Source organism: Balaenoptera acutorostrata, chromosome 1, assembly GCF_949987535.1.
Source record: "Balaenoptera acutorostrata chromosome 1, mBalAcu1.1, whole genome shotgun sequence".
Classification (NCBI taxonomy): Eukaryota; Metazoa; Chordata; class Mammalia; order Artiodactyla; family Balaenopteridae; genus Balaenoptera; species Balaenoptera acutorostrata.
The window spans coordinates 162,415,194-162,431,719 of NC_080064.1; positions in this window are offsets into that span (position 1 = coordinate 162,415,194).

The window sequence follows — 16,526 nt, forward strand, 5'->3', positions numbered from 1 at the left end:
TTAGTTTCTAGGGCTGTCATAACAAAATATCACACACTAGGTGTCATAAAACCACAAAGATTTATTTTCTCACAGTTCTGGAGGCCAAAAGTCCGAGATTAAGGTATCAGCAGGTTTGGTTTCTTCTAAGGCTGCTCTCCTTGGCTTGCAGATGGCCACCATCTTGCTGTGTGCTCACATGGTCATCCCTCTGCGTGTGCAAGTGTCTGGTGTCTCCCTCTGTGTGTGTGTGTGTGTGTGTGTCCTAATCTTTTTTATAAGGACACCAGTTATATCGGATTAGAGACCACTCTAACAAACCCATTTTAACTTTATTCCCTCTTTAAAGGCCCCGTCTTGAAATACAGTCACATTCTGAGGTACTGGAGGTTGGGGGGGGGGGGGGGGGACACAATTCAGTGTCCGGTGTTACACTCATTTTACAGGCGAGGATGCTAAAGACAAAGGAGTTCAATCCATTTACTCACGACCACCCAGCCAGTGGAGGCATCAGATTAAATCTAAAGCAGTTCAGTTCCATCCTAATGGTTTTCCCAATACATCACAGCTATTGCTATGAACACCTTCCACCTCAAGGATTCTAGGTAAGTTATCCTGAATATAGGATGTAGATTTTTCTCAAGAGGACGAGAATAAGGGTAGATGGAATGCAGGAGAGAGCATGACTTACTTCCTGCTAAATGGGCAAAAACTTAATCTTTCTTCCTCTTTCTTATAGAAGTCAATGCCAAAACCAATACCAGTGGGGAGACATGCTGAAGCAAAGCCTCCAGAGTCTCCCTCCCAAACACAGGAGAGCTGAGGGGCTTCTCTGACCTGATTAAAAACTCCACCCCTCCTCGGACTCCATGCTTCTCTCAACCCTCCATGAATGACATTCCTCACTGTTTTCACTCATTTCCCCTCCCCTCTCCCATCCTCTTACTGCCCCCCACCTTGCCCTAGGATTCTTTTTCAAAACTTACTGAAGCTCTGTCTTCATGGCATAGCCTTTGATTTCATTTTCAGTGGACAATAACATTTCATTCCAAATATATTCATTGAGCACCTACTATGAACTGGGCACTGTACTGGGTGCTGGAGATGCAGTAGTGAGCAAAGATGCTAAACCCCCTGCCCTGGAAGAACTCACAGTCTACTTAAGGAATACATGATAAACAAAAGAAGAAAACATTGGGAGTGTTAGATGGTGTGAAGTACTAGGCAGAATAATGAATCAGGGAATTTATAGAGGAGATGTGAAGGTTAGAGCATAGGCAGAGTCGTTATAACCAAGTGATCCAAATATTCAGTAATTTAAATAGAAGTTTATCTCTCCCTTATGTGAATGTCTTACTATTCTAGGTGGATGGGGCATCTCTGCTCCATAGGGTCATTCAGGGACCCAGATTCCTTCTACCTCATTATTCTGCCATCCTCTAAGATACTGTCTTCATGTGTGGGACAGAAGCTGGGTCACTGATCTGTCTGGGGTCCAGTCTGAGGGAAAGTGATAAGAAAAGGGAATCTAAGGCAAACAATTTCCTTTCAGGCAAGGGAGGCAGAAGTTACACAAAAATTAGCTCTCTCACCTATCATTAGTGAGAACCTAGTCACATGACCATATCTAGCTGCAAGGGAAGCTGGGAAATGTAGTCTTTGTGGGGCAACCAGGTGACCAGAAGCAAGAAGAGAGTGGACTGAAGGGGTCAGGGGAAACTGGCAGTCTATCACATGTGCTGTGCAAAGATCAAGGCTTAAATTTTTGATAAAGTAGGCAGGGAAGCCCTTACTGGGAAGGTAACATTTAAGTAAAAACCTGAAGGAGAGAGCTATGCAGTTTTCTAAGAGAAAAGCATTTCCAGGCAAAGGGAGAACAGATGCAATGTCCCTGAGGCAGGAGCATGCCTGTTGTGTACAGGAAACAGGAAGGATGTCAATGAGGCTGGAGTGAGTAAGTGATGCAGACAACTAGGGGGGCTGAGGTCAGAGAGGTCTCCTACTGAGGTGGACCTTAGAGGCATTGGCAGGGATCTGGTTTTTACTCAGGGTGAGAAGAGAAGCCATTGGAGGTTTGTGAGCAGAGAAAGGACACGATGGCACTTGAACAGGAAGTGTCTGAAAGAATTTATGTCCAGCATGGCATCAACCACACTCTACCACTCTGCGCTCTGTGGCCCTTTCATCCTTCCTCTTGAGCACCTCTCAGCTCCTGCACCCCTGAACCCCAGAATGCCAGCTTTGAAGGCACACTGCTTCACAGTCCTATCAACCCTCAGCGTCTAAACATTATCTCCACGAAGCACCTCCCACAGTCCACACCTTTTCATTCATCCCAACGTGCTTGCACTTAGCAGACTGGTACTGTGCCTCTGAGTAGATTGTGAGTTCTCTGGGAGCAAGTGTTTCTCTACTTGTTCCACCTATTGCTAAACATAGAGCCTGGAACACAGTAGAGCAATCAAGAATTATTTTCTGAATTAACTGATTAATAGCAGAAGGAAAGGAGACCTTCCCCACCAATCTTGCCCTGGCATTGAAAACCAGACTGAAGTCAGTTGATATTCTTCTCTCTTCTCTCTGGGTTTCCTCAATCCTGCGCATCCAGGAAAACATAGAATCAACCACAACCCATTTAATGAGCTCAGAACATGCTAGAACATAGGTTAGCATTGCACTAGATGCTGGGTTTGAGTACAGATCTAGAATTGTCAAAGCATATGATCCACCCACCACCTCTGCCCTGGATGGATAACACACTCAGTGAGGAGACACACTTCCAAGGCTGGAGTGTGGAACAGGATAAAAGTGCTCATTTGGAAATAGAGTTACTATATGATCCAGCAATCCCACTCCTGGGCATATATCTGGAAAAGACAACAACTCTAATTCCAAAAGGATACATGTACCCCAACGTTCATAGCAGCACTATTTACAATAGGCAAGACATGGAAGCAACCTAAATGTCGATCCACAAATGAATGGATAAAGAAGATGTGTCGTATATATACATATATATATATACACATATATATATATATATACATATATATATATATGTGTGTATATATATATATATATATATATATATATATATATATATATATATATAGTGGAATATTACACAGCCATAAAAAAGAATGAAATAATGCCATTTGCAGCAACATGCTGGTACCATGCTGGTACCATGCCAGCACTGTCCCCCTGCCATAGGTCCAACTAGAGATTATCATATTAAGTGAAGTCAGTCAGAGAAAAACAAATATATGATATCACTTATATGTGGAATCTAAAAAAATGATACAAATGAACTTATTTACAAAACAGAAATAGGCTCACAGACATAGAAAACAAACTTATGATAACCAAAGGTGGGAGGGACAAAATAGGATTTTGGAATTATCAGATACACACTACTATATGTAAAATAGATAAACAACAAGGACCTACTGTATAGCACAGGGAACTATATTCCATATCTTGTAATAATCTATAATGGGAAATAATCTGAAAAAGAATATATATATGTGTATATGTATAGCTGAATCACTTTGCTGTACACCTGAGAGATTGTAAATCAACTATACTTAAATTTTAAAAAGTGCTCATTCAGTCACCTCTCACCCATTCTTCCTCCATTCAAGGTGTATTCTCAGGTACTTGACATGTTTCAGTCATTGTACTAGGTGTGGAGGATACAAAAATATAAAAGACCCAATCTTTGTCTTCAACCAGTTTATAACCTATGGAGAGAGTAGAAAAGTAAATCTGCAATTACAGGGTCATGGGCTAAGTGCTAAGATTGTAAAGCAGATAGGATGGAGTGTGCTGGAAAAGGATCCTGGGGGTGACTTCATATGTTGTATGAGTAGAAGTGTGTGTGTGTGTGTGTGTGTGCGTGCACGCATGCACGTGTGTGTGTATAAAGGGAAGAAAAGGAAGAGAAGGTGCAGTGAGTTTCCAGGCAGAGGGAGCAGCTTGTGTAAAGACCAGGAAGGAGGTGGTGGGGAAAGAGACCAAGTGTAGAATTTAGAAGACAAGTTGGGAAACGCCAAGAAGTAAAAATTCCAAAAAACACCTGTGCCATACTGAGAAAGGCTTGGAAAGTCATGGAGGGACGTTTGGTTTGTGTCTGAAGAAAAAGAGAGAAGACTGTGGAGGAGTGGAAATAAACTGGAGACACTAGCCAGGAATGGACTATTCACCATTGGACCAAAGATACATGAAAGGTACTCAACATCACTAATTAATGAGAACATGCCAATGAAAACAACAGACACTGTTTTCCCCTATCAGATGGACTACAAATATAAGTCTGATAACATCAAGTGTTTGGTGATGATGCAGGGAGAAGGGAATTCCCATATTCTGCTGGTAGGAGTGCAAATTGCTATGTATTAACCATGTCTTTTATTTTCTGTATTCTGATGCTTTGACACCTGGGGCATTGTTGACCCTGGAGAGACTGCCCTTCCCAGGGCTAAGCAATTCCTAGAGATAGTAAACTAGAGCCCACACACCCCACTACCTCCTTTATGGTCTCTCACACTTAGAGTCACTATTCCCCTGCCATAATCACCCCAGCGCCAGGTACCAGACAACTACGGACAGCCCCTATGCCTCAGAGCCCACTGAAATTATTCAAACTAGCCTATTATAAACTTGTTTACCCACCTCACCCATTCCTTCCCATGAAAACCACACATTCCCCACTGCACCCCTCACTCCCTCTGCCCCCTGACCGGTTCTGGTGCTTCCCCAAGTGGCCCTGCATGATTTGCCATGCCTCCTGCTTCTAGGGAATTGTGAGTATAAAGAAAAACACCTCTTTCCTGACTGTCATTTCCATATCTACATGTCTTACTGTATCTGATTAAAACAAAGCCTTTGGTGTCCTTAACACATGCTACACTTAGAGGAGGGTAAACTGCCCTGCAAACACACCACTCATTATTACCCCTAAAGAAGCCCTGGCAAGTTCACCTCAAACACTTCACCCACTAAGCAAAGATGATGTCAGTACCTACCTCATACAACTGCTGAGAGGCTTAAATGGGATCTCCTGGAAAGCACCTGAAGAGCACCCAGCACTGAGTAAGTACTCAGGCAAGCATGTCCCAGGATGTTCACTGAAGATATTTATGTAATGGTGGAAAATTGGAGACACCCTGAATAATGGAATGACTAAATGAATTGTGGTACAGTCACACTAAGGAACAGTATGTAGTCATTAGGTATAAACTAGATCTCCATGTAGGACCATGGAGAGCTCTCCAAAACATTGTTGGGTGAAAGAAGCAAATTGTGGGACAGAATGGACAGTAAGACATGATTTATGGAAAAACAATACCATAGATTTTCTATCAACTAATGTGAATAAAAAGGGAAAATGCCTGAAACCATGCACAGAAGACAGTGGGGTTGCATCTGGGTTGGTGAGAGCAAATGGAATTGTTGGGGAGGATTAATCAAAGAATAGTTTTATTTCTATAATTTATATTTTACTTTCATTATTCATTTATTTGTATATAATTTTGTTGAGAATACTATTATGTAATGCTTAGATAGTTAGAAATTAATTTGCAAGGCAAAGGAAAAGATAGGAGGGGAAAAAGATAAACATAGAAGAGGAAAAGGTCGGAATGAACCTGGGGCCTAAGGACATGAAGTTAACTTTGAGAATACTGTGCACTGATGGTATATTTTTTGAAACTAGAGATAATGGAGATCTATCTACATAAGGCATCTTTTGACTGAAGCATTTCCTTGGACAGGAGTGGAGGGATGTCCAGTAAGGACTAACTGCAAAACTAGTTTGCCATTTTGTAAAAGATCAACGCTGAGCTCCCCTCCTCATAGAGATTATTGAGATACTGGCTTCCCTTGTCTTTCTCTGGAGGCTTCCTCATTTCATACTATATCCCTAGCAATGGGTTGGTTGTTTTCCTATAATAATTATAGTAGGCTAGACTGACATAACCGATAAGCCAAAACAAGTAACAACATAAGAGAAGTTCCTGGGCTTCCCTGGTGGCGCAGTGGTTGAGAGTCTGCCTGCCAATGCAGGGGACGCGGGTTCGGGCCCTGGTCTGGGAGGATCCCACATGCTGCGGACCAACTAGGCCCGTGAGCCACAATTACTGAGCCTGCGCGTCTGGAGCCTGTGCTCTGCAACAAGAGAGGCCGCGATAGTGAGAGGCCCGCGCACCGTGATGAAGAGTGGCCCCCACTTGCCACAACCGGAGAAAGCCCTCGCATAGAGATGAAGACCCAACACAGCCAAAAATAAATAAATAAATAAAATAAAATAAAAAAAAAAAAAAAAGCAAACTTCTAAAAAAAAAAAAAAAAAAAAAAAAAAAAGAGAAGTTCCTTTCTCTTAGGACAGTGCAGGGCACTGACGGTGGGGCAGGGATAGGAGAGTTAGAGGAAGACATTCAGGACCAGACAGAAGGCAACTTTGTCATCATCAACATAGTTTCCAAGAATCTGTGATCACTGCCATTTCAGCTGTTTTATAAGATTTAAAGATGGTGAGACCCAACACAATGACACTTGGATAAATGAAAGGCAAAATTCTTTGATTCTTAGAGCTCTGAACAAGAGAAGGTTGCTAGGCAGGGCCACACAGGGGATTGTACCCAGGAACAGAGTAACAGCAGGCTGGGGCTCTAGGGGGCAGCTGATTTATGGCAAGCCGGGTGGGGTTAGCTAGGTTTCATGGTCTTCCTGTGGATTGGCTAAGTTGAATAATTTGGGGGCAGGGCTCTGGGCATAGGGGTTGTCCCTAGTTGTCCGGTACCTGGCTCTGGGGCAATTAGGGTATATGTTTCGTGGCCCCAGAGTGTTAGGGCCCAACAATGAAGTGGTTTGGGATGTGGACTTAATTGGCTGTTTAAGAAGGGAAACTGACTGACCAGCCTCTTATTCAGGGCTTCAAAACTGGGAAAAGACAGTACAATTAAAAAAAAAAAAAGTTATATCAGCCCATAGAAGAAGGAGGGTAAGGCATAAGGTCCAGGCCTAAAAGTGGTCCACATCTTTTCTGCCCACATTCCATTGGCCAGAATGAGGTCACATGGCCAACTAGTCACATAGTCTCACATAGATGCAAAGGGAGCTGGGAAATGTAGTCCCAGGGACAACCATTTCTGAAGAAGGAAAGCTCAGATTTCAATGGCCAACTAGCAGGCTGCGCCAAAAGGCTGTAAATGAATCTGAACTCAAATATTGCTTTACTTCTTCCCTCCCCCCACCCCCCCAGCCCCCGCTTTCTTAATATCTGTTTCTCCTGCTTACATGGTAAGCTGCTTCAGGGCAAAGACCATCATGTTCTCTTGCTTTTGATTCTTCCCCAGCAATTATTTCTGCACCCAATGGGCTTCTCACTAAAACAAGTCTCAAGTAATTTCAGTATGCAAATTAGCTGCCACTTAAGAGCCTGGCATAAATATCTGATACTTAGAATATAATTTCAGTTAGTTAAATTTAGATCACTGGGGGGGAAAAAGAACAGCAGCATAAACATTCTCTGGGCCTTTGGCCTTTTTATTTAATTCTGAATTGGATAAGTCTTCACTAACTTTAAGTTTTGACCTCTATATAGCAATATTTGGTTCTTGGATTAAATCAAAGAAGTGTTGCTAATGAAATGGTTTAACAACGTCACATATAGTCAGATTTTCCATTTCAGTTGACTCTTAGGTAAAGGTAAACCAGTGCTTTCAGGAACACTTTCAGTAGTTAATTACATTAAAAATGTTATTTTCCTGACCTTTTTATCTTGTCTCATCTTCTTTCACCTTGCCTTTTTTCCTTGGTTTCTTAAAGACTCTTACCTTTAAAACCACTGTCAACTTAGCATAAATATTTTCTTTGGAAGGCTAACACTTAATGACACCAGGGAAGGGGTGGGAGAAAACAAACCTCACTATGGAATCACTCGACATTCATCCAGCACTAATTGAGTGCCTAAGGTATGCTGAACACAATGCAAATCCATAAAAATGCAAATGGCTATCATCTCAGCCTTTAAGAAGTTCACAGTTATGAACCTGAACCTACACTTTTTCTACGTAAAAGTTTTTATTCAGTCACCCATTCATTCAACAAATATATTTTGGGTCCTACTCTGTGTAGGTTGCTGATCTAGCTACTGGAAATATAGACTTGAACAAAACAAAGATGCCTGCCCTTCTGGAGCTTACATTCAAGGAGAGGAAGGTAGGCAATAACTTATCCCCACTCCCCACCCTTCCAGCCCAGAGGTGATTTCCTTTACCTGTGAAGTCCCCTGATATTTTAGTATCTTCTGGCAATTGCTACTCTCTACCAGAGTTGACAAAGAGCAGGAACTAGGTCTTAACTTTGATATCCACCATGATGCTAGGACAGGGTTAATAAATGCTTATGAGCTCAATAAATGAATAATGAGTGCGTCTTTTCACAAAAGTACAACCTGTGTAGCTAAAGCAGGTGAAGACCCACAGGAAGCTGAAAATGCCTTTTTCATGTCCGAAGGCAACAAAGTAGCTGCAAGCTCAATGGGGTTTGCACCCACACTCTCCCCCTGCCTTCTCCTGACCTGGTTTGGGGACTGGGATGAGAGGGTGCAGACATGAACTACATCTACCATTGCAACTGCACCACAAATAAATTTTGCAATGGGCTTTACAGTATGATTTTTTTTTTTATTCTCAAAGGAGAATTTTAATTCTCTAGGGGTCATAATAGTATGAGAAAAGATATAGACCACTTCAAGGCATGTTTGGGAAATTATGGATAACGTCTTGTGCCGAGAGAGTATGTGTGTTTAGGGGTGAGTTAGGAGATGGCTATTAATAATAAACATAGAACATCCTGTTAGGGCCTCACTGTTAGAGACCTTACATGACACACCAAGGAGTTTAAACTTTATTCAAAAGACAATGGAGAGGTTGTGGATTGAAGGTTGGAATGGAAGAGGTTGTGGGGAAAGAGGAGAATGAGAAAGCAATGGAGCAGGCATCACAACAGGCCAGGTAAGGGGTAATGACGTGTGAACCAGAGTGGTGGCAGTGGCCATGGGAGAATGGAGGACTGAAGAGGAGGACTGTCAGATCTTCGGATGTGTTGAGGGTAAGGAAAAAGAGGATGCAAGGATGATATCAAGATTTAGAGCCTAGGAGACTAAGCTATAAATTACTATCAAAAATAGGAAACACAAATGAAAAGGTTTCATGAGGATGGTTATGAATTCAATGTTGAACATACTGAGTTTGACTTGCTGGAGGGAAACACACATGCAGATATCAGGCAGGCAGTTGGAAAATAGGGCTTAGGAGCTTTGAAGAGGGCTCGGTGTGGAAGAAGTAGGTCCACGGGTTGCTCCAAGTCTGTCTGTTGAAGCCACAGAATAGATGTACTTGCTTGGGGAGTGCACAATAAAAAGAGAAGAGGCCCTGGGCAGAGCTTTTGGGAACTGTACTGTAGGGGAAGGAAGGAATGGAGGGAGGGAAGGAAGAGGGAGGGCAGTCAGTGAAAAAAAGAGCAGTGGTTCTTAAACTCTAGAGGGTCAAAGAATCACCCAGAGACATTCATGAAGATTCCTAGACACCTCCCCAGAAAACCAGATTCAGTAGGAACATACGATCTAAAGAGAACACTCCCTTCATTATCTATTGATGCATGACAGATAACCCCCAAATTTCACATCTTAACACAGCAACATTTTTGATCTCATGGTTTCTGGATATCAAGAATCTGTGAGCAGCTCAGCTGGGTGGCTCGAGGCCTCTCGCAAGGCTGCAGTCAAGTTGTAAGCCAGAAATCTGAAGACTTATCTGGGCCTGAGGCTCTGATTCCAAGATGAGTGTCCTCATCAAGTGGCAGTCAGCTTCCCCTAGAGCAGGTGACCCAAGAGAGCAAGGCGGAGACCACAATATCTTTTATGACCCAGCCTCAGAAGTCACGTTTGTCATTTCTGCAAAATCCTATTGGTTACATAGGTGAGTCCTATTTACTGTGAGAGGAGAGTTCACAGAAGTGACAGGAGACAAAATCAGGGTGGAGGGGCAACTTGGAGGCTGACTACCATATGTCCCTACCCTCCTGGAGTTATTTTGATGCAAGTAGCCCTCAAAGAAATACTGGATGGGAAAGAGTAAAGGTCAACAGAGGAAAGAAAATCAAACAGAAGGTGGACCTCAGTGCCAAATAGGACTGAGAAATCCACATAAGGTTGAGAAGAGGCCAGTGGATCTGGCCTCTGGTATATCAGTCTTGACCTTCTCAACTCGGAAGCAGCACTTCTAGAGAAACACAACTCTTTTTATGCAACTCATGGTGAGAAATGTATTTTACTTCATTGCCTGGTACACAATGCACTCGTATATAGAAACAAATGTTTCACGAATTAATACCTATTTCTACTGCATGAGAAGCACTGATATTTCTTATTGTAGTCTGGTCTATTTCTCTAAAAAAATGCTAGTCAAGACCCACTGAACTGATTTTGTTGGTCATTAAAGCATCTGACCTGAAGCTTGAAAAAGCAGTCTCAATAGGATTGGATAACAGTGAAGATGATGGTGATGACAAAAACAAATACATTTTGAGTATATACACTTTGCACTAAATGTAATACCATGAATTATCTTATTCATAACAACTCTATACTATAGTACCATTAGCATAATTTTAGATGAAAAAGTTTAGTACTTAAGTAGCTTTCTCAAGGCCATATGGTTAGGAGGTGGTACAACTGTAATTTATTTTAACCTAAACAATATGATTTTGGAACTTACACTTTAGAGCTGTGGGATCCAATATGGAGGCCGCTAGCCACATGTGTGTATTTTAATGTTAAATTTAATTAAAACTAAATAAAATTAAAGTTTCATGTATCAGTCACACTAGCCATATTTCAAGTGCTCAATAGCCACATGTGGTAGTAGCCTCCATATGTGACAGCAGAGATACAGAGTATTTCCCCCACTGCAGAAAGTTCCGTTGGACAGCGGTGCTCGAGAGCTAAACCACCAAGGGCCAACGTATTGGGAAGATGGGAGTCACCTGAGCATGGCTGTAAGGTGAGAGGAAGGAGTTGGAAAAAGAGAGAAGAGTCGAGATAGGGGATGCAGGTTGGAGCAGTGGCCTGGGGGAGGATGGAGGGGCAGGATCAGGGTACGGGGAAAGTTGGCTTTGGCAAGGGATGGGGACAATTTCTGCTCTGGGTCAGAAAGGAAGAGGAAAATGGGTGAAGGTCCAGAGGAAGGGGAAGGTGACGAAGCTTGCTTTGATAACACTTGATATTGTCTAAAACGTAGGGGCTGAGAACAGGAACAAAGAGTGAGCGGGCCAAGTTTGGGCATTGAGTCAAGTAAGAAAGATTGGAAATCATTGCTGCAGGAGGTGCATATACACATAGAGAATGATTGATGCTCACCCATGGGGGCTCAGCTGTGGTTAGATACTGAATTTTAGGTGCAGCCAACCATTTATTTCATTCATTCAACAAATACTTGCCAAGTGCCTACAACATGCCAGGCACCATGCCAGGCACTGGAGAAACATTAGTGAATGAGAGTGACAAAAACAGGCAAGCCCATTCTCTCATGGAACTTACTGGTGGAGGTCTTTGTTAATCACAGAGCTGCCAAGAGTAGCCCTGCAATGGACACATACCACCAAGGAGAGGGGCTGGTGCTCTAAAGTGGCTATGAGAGGGCATGGCAGGGCATTTCATCTGGTCAGGAAGGTCAGGGAAGGCGCGCCTCAAACCAAGACTTGAAGAAGGAGCACCAATCCATACAGAAGGGAGAACGGCTCATAACTTTGCCCTGAACTGGGACCGTGCAGAGACCCAGGCAGGCAGACAAAGGCACCTTTGTAAGGTTCCTGCGGACAGAAGTGTTTGCTGAGCACACAGACAAAGCCACCCATGGTTGTCGAGATTCTACTCCAGCCCTGTGTGTGGGTGGCTTTGAGTGAAAAGACACCATATGATATCCACAGTAGGATAAGCCTGCTGGATGTGGCGGCTGGAATTTTAGTGGGCTGAGGATTCCTACCCTGCTGATAACATCAGTAAAGAAGTCAATGCACAGGACTTCCCTGGTGGCACAGTGGTTAAGAATCCGCCTGCCAATGCAGGGGACACGGGTTCGAGCCCTGGTCTGGGAAGATCCCACATGCCGCGGAGCAACTAAGCCTGTGCACCACAACTACTGAGCCTGCGCTCTAGAGCCCGCGAGCCACAACTACTGAGCCTGCGTGCCACAACTACTGAAGCCCATGCGCCTAGAGCCTGTGCTCCACAACGAGGGAAGATACCACAATGAGAAGCCCGTGCACCGCAACGAAGAGTAGCCCCCACTTGCCGCAACTAGAGAAAGCCCGCGTGCAGCAGTGAAGACCCAACACAGCCAAAAATAAATAAATAAATAATTTTTTAAAATAAGAAGTCAATGCACAACATTATTACTGATACACTACATGCAGAGTCAGCACTCACAGCAAACCATCCATCATCAGACTTGTACTGTAGAGCTATCTCCCCTCACTTAGACCTTTCGGAAAAACAAATTTCCTTTGAAGTTAAAAATGCCAGGCTCAATTTTAGCAAAACAGAAAAAGATAAAACTTTTAAAACCCCACACATTTTTTAAAGTTTCAACAAAGCACATTCTTTAAAAAAATTTTAATATAATATCTATATTATGTTGAGGATGAAGAAGAAATTCCAAATTGGGTAAGTTATTAAGTGTGACTATTTTTGCAAATTTCCATTGGAAAAGCCTCTTCCTATGTTTAACTTTACAAATTATTTGTGATAAAATTTCAAAAATAAATAACGTTATGGCGCAGTTTCGTGTTCCTGTGTCAGTGCTGAGTGATCCAGTAACTGCATCCCGTTATCACACCGTGGAAGTGAACTCCCTTTCGGCTCTCAAAGTACTTATTTTAAGTCCTTCCTTCCTTCATAAGAATTGGTTGATTACCATCTCCTGCTTTTAATTGCATTAAGGTTACAAATGTGAAAAACATCAGAATGCTAAGATGAAGCAAAACTAGAAATGTTTAAAATCCTGTCCTGCTCTCTGGTCCACAGGTGTTTCTCTCTGACTATAATTATGTTGCACTTGCTCAGAAGGGCATACAGTGTAGAGGTTAGGGTGAGGGCCAGGGTTCTGATTCTGGCTCCACTGCTAGCTAGCTTCCTGATCTTCTGATTCTCTCTCTGTGCCCCAAGAAAAAACAGTCCTTACTTCACTTCATTGTGGTAGGGTTTACACATAAAGCACTTACAGCAACACTCCAATGCTCCAACTTAATATGGGTCAGCCCTCGTTTCTACACATATCTACTCTCATACACATGGAATATTTGCATGGCGGGTAAATGATTGTTTCCATGGGAACTTTCATATTTCCAGGTCCTTATCCCACTATCTTCTTCTTTTTTTTTTTTTAAAGAAGTTTATAAGCTACAAGTTTCATTCTTAGAACAGCATTAACATAAGTTTTTCATTCACTGCCGTGGGTGTTCCCATAAAAAATTTTTTTTCACTGTTTTGTGGGTCTGGTATTTTTAATGAGTTCATATCTCATAGGCACATGTACAGAGTGGCCTATTCTGTATTCTCAGATACTGTTGCTTTGGGGCATCGTATTCTTGTGCAGTAAGGAAAAAGTGGGGGTGGGGCGTGAAATAACTGAATTCCTGTGAAATTCTACTGCAAAGCTAAAATCTGAAACTTAATAATTTAACCTATCATCCAGCCATTGAAGAAAAAACCTTTTGACCCAATTATTATCTTTTTAGAAAAGGTAATTTCAAAGCAATACATTTTTTAATTATCTAGTGTCAGGTGTACAGCATCATAATTCGAAATCTGTATACACTACAAAGTGATCACATCCGTCACCATAAAATTGACCCCTTTCACCCCTTCTGCCCACCCCCTAACCCCCTTTCCCTCTGGTAACCACTGATCTGTTCTCTGTATCTATGAGTTTGTTCGTTTGTTTTGTTTTGCTTTGTTTTGGATACAACAGATGAGTGAAATCATATGGTATTTGTCTTTTTCCTTCTGACTTATTTCACTTAGCATGATACTCTCCAGGTCCATCCATGTTGTCACAAATGGCAAGATTTCATTCCTTTTCATGGCTGAGTAGTAGTCCATTGGGTATACATACCACATTTTCTTTATCCATTCATCCATGGATGGACACTTAGGCTGCTTTCATATCTTGACTATTGTTAATAATGCCGCAATGAACATAGGAGTGCATATATGTTTTTGAATTATTGTTTTCATTTTCTTTGAATAAATCCCCAGAGTGGAATTGCTGGATTGTATGGTAGTTTTCTTAATTTTTTGAAGAATCTCTAAAATGTTTTCGATCGTGGCTGCACCAGTTTACATTCCCATCAACACATCCTCTCCAACACTTGCTATTTCTTGTCTTTTTGATACTAACCATTCTAACTAGTGTCTAGTGTGAGGCGATATCTCATTGTGGTTTTGATTTGCATGTCCATAATAATCAGTACTGATGAACATCATTTCATGTGCTTATTGGCCATCTGTATGTTTTCTTTGGATATGTCTCTATTCAGTGTCTCTGCCCATTTTTTAATTGGATTGTTTCATTGTTGTTGAGTTTTATGAGTTCTTTATATATTTTGGATATTAACCCTTATCAGATACATGATTTGCAAACATTTTCTCCCATTTAGTAGGTTGTCTTTTTGTTTTGATAATTGTTTCCTTCACTGTGCAGAAGCTTTTTAGTTTGATGTAGTCCCATTTGTTTATTTTTACTGTTGTTTCTCTTGCCCTTGGAGTCCAGTCCACAGGAATATTGTTAAGACTGATGACAATGAGGTTACTGCCTATGTTTCCTACTAGGAATTTTACTGTTTTAGGCCTACATTTAAGTCTTTAATTCAATTTGAGTTGATTTTTGTGTTTGGTGTAAGACAGTAGTCTAGTTTCATTCTTTTCCATGTGGCAATCCAGTTTTCTCAACACCACTTATCAAAGAGACTGTCCTTTCTCCATTGTATGTTCTTTGCACCTCTGTCATAAATTAATTGTTCTTATATGTGTGGGTTTACTTCAGGGCTATCAATTCTGTTCCACTCATCAGTGTGTCTGTTTTTGTGCCAGTATCATACTGTTTTGATTACTATAGCTTTGTAGTATAGCTTGAAATCAGGGAGCATGATACCTCCAGCTTTGTTCTTCTTTCTCAAGATTGTTTTGGCCATTCAGGATCTTTTCTGTTTCTGCACAAACTTTAGAATTATTTGTTCTAGTTTTGTGAAATATGCCATTGGAATTTTGATAGGGATTGCATTGAATCTATAGATTGCTTTGGGTAGTATGGACATTTTAACAATATTAATTCTTCCAATCCATGAGCACAGTGTATCTTTCCATTCATTTGTGTCTTCTTAAATTTCTTTCATCAGTGTCTCATAGTTTTCAGTGTACAGGTATTTCACCTCCTTGGTTAAATTTCTTCCTAGGTATTTTATCCTTATTGCTACAATTTTAAATGGGGTTTTCTTAAATTATCTTTCTGATAGAAATGCCACAGATTTCTCTATATTGATTTTGTATCCTGAAACTTAGCTGAATTCATTTATTAGTTCAAAGAGTTTTTTGGTAGAATCTTTAGGGTTTTCTATATATAGCATCATATCATCTGCAAATAATGATAGTTCTGCTTCTTCCTTTCTGATTTGGATGACTTTTATTTATTTTTCTTGCCTAACTGCTGTGGCTAGGACTTTCAACACTATGTTGAATAAAATTGGTAGAGTGGACATCCATCCTTGTCTTGTTCCTGATCTTAGAGGAAAAGCTTTCAGCTTTTTCATCATTGAATATGATGTTATCTCTCGGTTTGTCATATATGGCCTTTGTTTGTTGAGGTACGTTCCCTCCATACACATTTTGTTGAGAGTTTTTATCATAAACAGATGTTATGATTTTATCAAATACTTTTTCTGCATCTATTGAGATGATCGTATAATTTTTATCTCTCATTTTATTAATGTGGTGTATCATGTTGATCAATTTGCAGATGTTGAATCACCCTTGTATCTCTGGAAGAAATCCCACTTGATCATGGGGTGTATGATCCTTTTAATGTATTATTGAATTTGGTTTCCTAATATTTTGTTGAGGATTTTTCCATCTATACTTATCAAGGATATTGGCCTGTAATTTTTGTGTGTGTGTGTGATGCCCTTAACTGGTTTTGGTATCAAGGTAATGCTGGCCTTATAAAGTGAGTGTGGAAGCATTCCCTCCTCTTTGATTTTTTTTTGGAAGAGTTTGAGAAGGATAAGTATTAAATCTTTGAATGTTTGGAAAAATTCACCAGGGAAGCTGTCTGGTCCCAGAATTTTGTTTGTTGGGAGGTTTTTGACTACTGTAATCAGTCTTCAGGTTTTATATTTCTTCATGATTCAATCTTGGTAGATTGCATGTTTCTAGGAATTGGTCCCTTTTTTTCTATGCTGTCCAATTTTTTGGTGTATAATTGTTC